Source organism: Epinephelus lanceolatus, chromosome 14 (genome assembly GCF_041903045.1).
Source record: "Epinephelus lanceolatus isolate andai-2023 chromosome 14, ASM4190304v1, whole genome shotgun sequence".
NCBI classification, from domain to species: domain Eukaryota; kingdom Metazoa; phylum Chordata; class Actinopteri; order Perciformes; family Serranidae; genus Epinephelus; species Epinephelus lanceolatus.
In genome coordinates this window covers 22724169-22730335 of record NC_135747.1, presented here as the reverse complement: position 1 = coordinate 22730335, position 6167 = coordinate 22724169, and positions in this window count along the sequence as shown.

Below are 6167 nucleotides of genomic sequence, written 5' to 3'. Positions count from 1 at the left end.
AAAGTGGGAGCTGCACGCAGCCTGGAGTAGCAAGGTAGATTGACGCTGTGAGAGAATTTCCAGTCAACTCCTGCAAAGTGTTTCATAGCAGACAACACATTTAGCTGCTGTCCTGTCCTGCTGGAAAATCATGCACACACACAGGACACATGGATGGGCAAACAAATCAGTAACATTAGAATATAGTTTATTCTAAAGAATAAAGGGCCTCTTAAAGCTTTTAGGCACACCTTTGTAGTGGCATGACTGTGCCAAAAGGCTAATTTTATAAATAAACTAAAAATGTATGAAGATAAGAGCCAAAATAATAAAAATAAAAATAAAAATAAGTATAAATGATACAACTTCAGAGATGCAACATATAAATGTAAAAGTATTCAAATGTTGGCCCAGTGTGCAATATAAGTAGGCTGTGCAATTTTTCAAAACAAAATTATGAACCATGTCACAGCTGTATAAGGCAAACTAGTTTATTAGTTTATTTAACATGGGGTTTGCACAGCACAACTTTTGAGCCAAAGTTAGCAATATAGCTAATTTGTATCCACGGTCCCTGGGCAGGAAACTGTTAAAAGACAATACTGTAAAATAGAGACAGTAAAACACAAACAATTAAAGGCAAATTTTAAAAAAAACCCTGCAAATTTACAAACAGTACGTCACACATAAAACATCTTACAAAATAAACTTCAGTCAGGACCACTTTAGTCAAAGAAAATTTTATTTCCATGTGCAATTTGATATTTGGCAGCATGGCTCTGTTCTGGGACCTACCTCTCTGTCCTTCCATGTGCCTGCATGGAAAGCTGAAGGCGGAGAGAGCAAATCTCCCTGCCCTTCCATGCGCCTACATGGAAAGCCTAAGGCAGGGAGAGCAGCAGCAAAGACCCCCTGGAAACAGAACAGAGCAGCATCAATGACAAACAGAAATGACATTGATAAGTCCGACACAGCATAAAAACAAAAGGAGGAGCTGGGGTGGAGGCTGGTTGCAAAGCGGCTTGCAGAGGAAGCAGCAACAGTAGGCAGGCCAGAGCAGTTTAAATAGGGCACTCTGAATGAGATTTGAGGGGAACCATGTGATCTGTAAGCAATCAGCTGCTCCATCAGCTGATCGGGCTGCTTGAGATCAGCTGATGTAGCTGGGGATGTGAGCTGTGCTTGACACCATGGCCTGCCTGAACTAATGCTATGCTCAATATTATATGCTTTATTAAAGCCTAGACTGCACATTATAGTGATATGGAGAAAATAAAATCTTATTCAATATTTTTGACCAATACCAATACTCCAGGGATTGTGCTTTTCTGTAGGCCGATGTGCAAGTTAGCTTCATCCTGGTTCCCTCATCAAAAAGCCTATATGAGATATTTCCACTGGATTTTGGATTTTTGCAGAAAATAAGCTCTGTGCTGTGGCAAACAAATGTAGATCAATACATGACGTAATGATATTGTAGCATTAAATATTAGTGCTTTCTCAAAATATTCATACAAGTTTTGATAAATAATCATCAGTAGTTGGATATAATGACTAAGTAAAGGCAAATAATATAACAGCTAGAATAGTGTGATAAGTCCAGATAATTACATCCCTTGACTGTAATAAAACCTTTAAAACCAGGAAAAGACAATACTATAATGTTACTATATCCACATCTAAGATGATACTTATACTCATATCATGATATCAATGTAGCATAGATATATTGCCCAGCTCTAATAGGTGGTCCAAGTCAGCAAACTGTGTGCTAAGCTGGTTCACACTGAGGAGCAGTAAGAGGATGAGTAACCACATTTGGTCATAAGCTTATTTTAGAAGTGACTATAAAATTCAATTAGAGCATGTGCTGTATCCTCTGCTGCTGTATCACACTGCGTGTGTTCAAGTTGTCCCTCATCTGCCTTTTTTAATGCTCAATGTCCAATTTGTTTCCCCACGTGGAAATGATTTCCTAGTCTGCTGCAGGCACACCTGTGGTTTGAGCTACGAAATCCCCTTCAGGGTGGGGACAGCTTCTAAAGGAGATTAACCTGAAGGTGTGAGAAGGATCTGCTGACCTGCTCCAGTCTGCTTGTAGACTGCTTCAACCAGACACAAACCTGACAAGCTCTGTGAGAGTAGGCAAGACCGGTTATGGTTGTAGCACTACTTTGACCAAGAAGAGATGACTGATGAGTCATGTAATACATTTATTTTTCATATGACCTCTTCCTGCCTGACCTTGCATGTGCAATTTAATGGCTGTGTGAAGAAGTCTGCAGATTTTATAGCCAAAATACAGATTTTTAGGTGTGAAAGTCAGATTTTGGACCAAGCCTATTAGCTTTTTAGCTAAACATGTAATATACACTTTAGCATAATGTCAAGGCATTAACTTTCTTATTATGTCCAAAATCCTGAGTATCTATTTCTACGTATTCTCAACATGTTCAGACTTCTCCATATGACTGCTATAACTTTGCATTGCTGCAGTTTTACACTCCATCTACACACCCCAAACAGTCCCTTTTCCCCTGGCTGCTTATTATGTATTTATTTATTTATTTATTTATTTCTCTTCTTCTTTTTTTTCTCTCCTATTTATTTATCTCTCTTTTGTTTTGGGTCTATTTGTTTACCATGTACTTTGCAATGTAACTGACAGCACTTGGAAATCAGCTCTACAGCGCTTTAACTTCTATTGTTCTCCATTATTCCAGCACTTTAACCCCCACTGTCCTTACATCTACTACTGTTATCCATCACAATTGATCACAACTACAGCAAGAACTATGTGCTGGACTCTGCATTGCTATGCTACAGGCTCACACTCTATCCACACACCCCGTACAGCCCCTTCTCCCCCGTCTGCTTGTTACTTGGTTGCATCCAGAAACAAGGTGTAAAGCTTACACATACTTAAGGCACTGGAGGCAACACGATGTGAGCAATGTTACTGTTCTGTGTCGCTGGGCGACTTTATACTGTCTGTGACGATAAGATTGTTATGTGTTTTAATGTATTTTATATTGTAATTGCATATTTTATGTGTACTGTATTAATTTTTTTATTATTTTTTTAGGAACTATGCTGACAAACATCTGGAAGGGGGACTACCAATGTAAATCAGCCCTTGGCTGCAATTGGGTGCATCTACATTTTCTTTTCTTTTTTCTTTAAAAGGAATGTTCATTGATGTACACTGTCCCTTCTTAAACAAATACATTATTTGAAATTTAATATGAACATTTGTGGGGGAAAATGTACAGTGGTCACCAGTTTTACATCTCTCAAATCTGTCACTTGCTTACATTGATGTTCCTTTAGAATGTGTCCTCCATCTGTTTAATAACTCTGTAAACACAGCATCTTTCTGCCGAAGATTTGTCTTTAACGCAACAATTTTAAATACATTACACCATAGGTTAATACTGTCATCATCAACATACAATGGCTTCCCTATTACTGGAGGCAACTGGAAAAAATCTCCAACAGCAACCACACTAGGGGAAAAAAATCACTACTCTGTTTGAAGTGCCATAATCTGCAATAAATATATGCAATCAGTTTATGACCAACCATGGATATCTCATCAACTTGTTGTGGCAGTTCAACATAGAACCCAAAACCAACCAGGAAACTGGGAATGGTTAAAGGGAGTTTATTGTAGTTTGAAGAAGTGGAGCTGAAGGCTTGAATGAAAAGATGGTTGAGGTGAAGCAGAGCAGGCAGATTAGATGAAGGCAGGGAAGTCTAAATCCAGAGGCAGAAGATGAGAACAAAGGTTGGATGTGGCAAGTTATGATTGAGGCTGTCATGGTGAACCTGAGACACAGAACAGAGTGTGAATTGATGTCCAAAAGTACAAAAAGCCAGGAAAAAAACTTGAAGTTGGCCTTGATGTCTGTACCACAGAGGAGACTGAATGGTCAGGCAATGAGTCTGGATGTCTGAGCTGGGGTTTTAGAGGCCGTTTACACGTACACGGTGATTTTGATAAACGGAGACATCTTCCTTCATTTGTGCCCTTCGTTTACATGCAAACGGAGATTTCTCCTCTGAAAACGAGTCTTTCTAAAAACTCCGGCCAGAGTGGAGATTTTGGAAAACTCCGGTTGCGCGTTTGCATGTAAACTGAGATAAACGGAGATAAACGGAGTTATAGGCAGCCCACGTCACAGTATGCGCCGGAACTTGCGCCTGTGTAAAAAGTGCGACCTATGTTGCTATGGTGACAATGGATACATGGAAGGCTTGAGCTTCTCGTTACACTGCCACCTACAGGTTTGGCATGCTCTTGTGTATATATACACGGGTAAGTGTAAACGGAGATCTTTTTGAAAACGGAGACGGTGAAATGTCCGTTTATGAAAATAGCCGGCAACGTGTAAACGGCCTCTTATACTGCAGGGCTTGATTGTATATGTGGTTCAGGTGTGCGGATTCAGCAACTGCTAGCACCCAGGAGGAGTGGCAGGAGGAGGGAACCAGGGGGCCACACCCAGCAAACACAGAGACAGACTGAAAACAAAGATGAGACACTAGGAAAGGGAAAACAGGAAACACAAGGAAGAGGCAAAAGTGAAACCCTAACACAACCCTTAAAATTTGCAGATCGCTGTATTTGGCACGCAAACTATTGATCTTTTCTCCAGCTAAGGGTGTGTAGGGTAATTCATGTCTGTGCCATTGCTAAATGTATAATACATAGTTGAAGCATGTGAAATTGTGTGCAGCAATGCTAGTCAGAGCAGTTAACAATACACAAGTGGTTGCTGTTAGAGATTTTTTCCAGTTGTCTCCAGTAAAAGGGAAGCCATTGTATGCTGACGATATAGGTGTTAACCTGTGTTGTAATGTATTTAAAGTTGTTGAGTACAGACTATTGTTTGCAAAAATATGCTGTGTTTGCAGAGTTACTAAATAGATGGAGGACACATTCAAAAAGAGCACCAATGTAAGCAAGTTACATAGATTTGTTGGAGAGGCGTGAAACTGATGAAGACAGTTCATGATTGTACATTTTCCCCATGAATGTCCAAGGTAGTAGTCATAATCTGGAGTAATCATTGAGAACATGTTGAGAATATGTAGTAATAGATGCTCAGGATTTTGGACATAATAAGAAAACAAGGAAACTTGGGTTAAGGCACGGACAATATAGAACCTTTTGTTTCTAGTAAACAGTATGACATATTTTTGGTGGGCGGGGCTTAGCTGGAGGCAAAACAATTCTCCATAGACATTAGCCAGTGCTAGCTAGCGAGTTCTTTTGGCTTGTTCAGTTACCGTTCAGTTATTCAGAGCACTGCACCCTCGGAGTAGCAGAGCACATTCTCGGCACTGTCTGTGGAGGATTGAATGTGTGATTAACTTAACTGTTTGTTAATTCATAAAGAAATATAACCCTCTGTTTCTTTGACCAACAGGACCCTCATTCTACTGTAGAGTGTCAGACTAAATTTACGAATACCCATGTCAGGTCACTCACTCTCCAGGACCTCGAGTTTTACTTGAATAAGTAAACACTGACCAATGGGACCAGACTGGCTGACCCGTATGCTCTCACTCAGTGGATGGATGATTCAACAGGATTGCTGAAGGTGGGATTGCTGGCTTTGTGGTTGGTTACTGTGCCAATCTTACAAAGGAGGACAACACTTTAACGGTTTCCTCCAGTTTGTTTCGCTTCGTTATCTAATGTGCTAAAAAGTTAGTGTGATGGTGAAATCCAGTATTCCTCAAATACCTCTCCAGTTCCTAATGAGATGGACATGATAACCCTTGATACACATAACATTATTCATCCCTACAACAGTAAATAGTTTTTCCCTAATGATGACTGATGATGGCCTCTGTCCAGTCCTTTCGTCTTATCGCATTTAACCATAGTTAAGCAGTGGCAGCTGGTATGTGTTCAAATTTAAGTTTTGAGCCATGACTCCTATTCTAGCACCAAATAACACAACGAGATGATATTCGAAGATTCCTATGTAGCCTACAGCCCTGTGGTGGCGAGTCATGTTTTGCCTCCAGCTAACTAAATGACATCATTGTAACGTCGGCCCTAAAAGGGTCTGTACTGAACTGTATTTTGATCAGTACTGATACTGCTAAAATTAGAATGAGAGAGTAGTGTCCCAGATAAAATGTGAGGCATTTAGTCTTCGCTCATTTTAAATCAC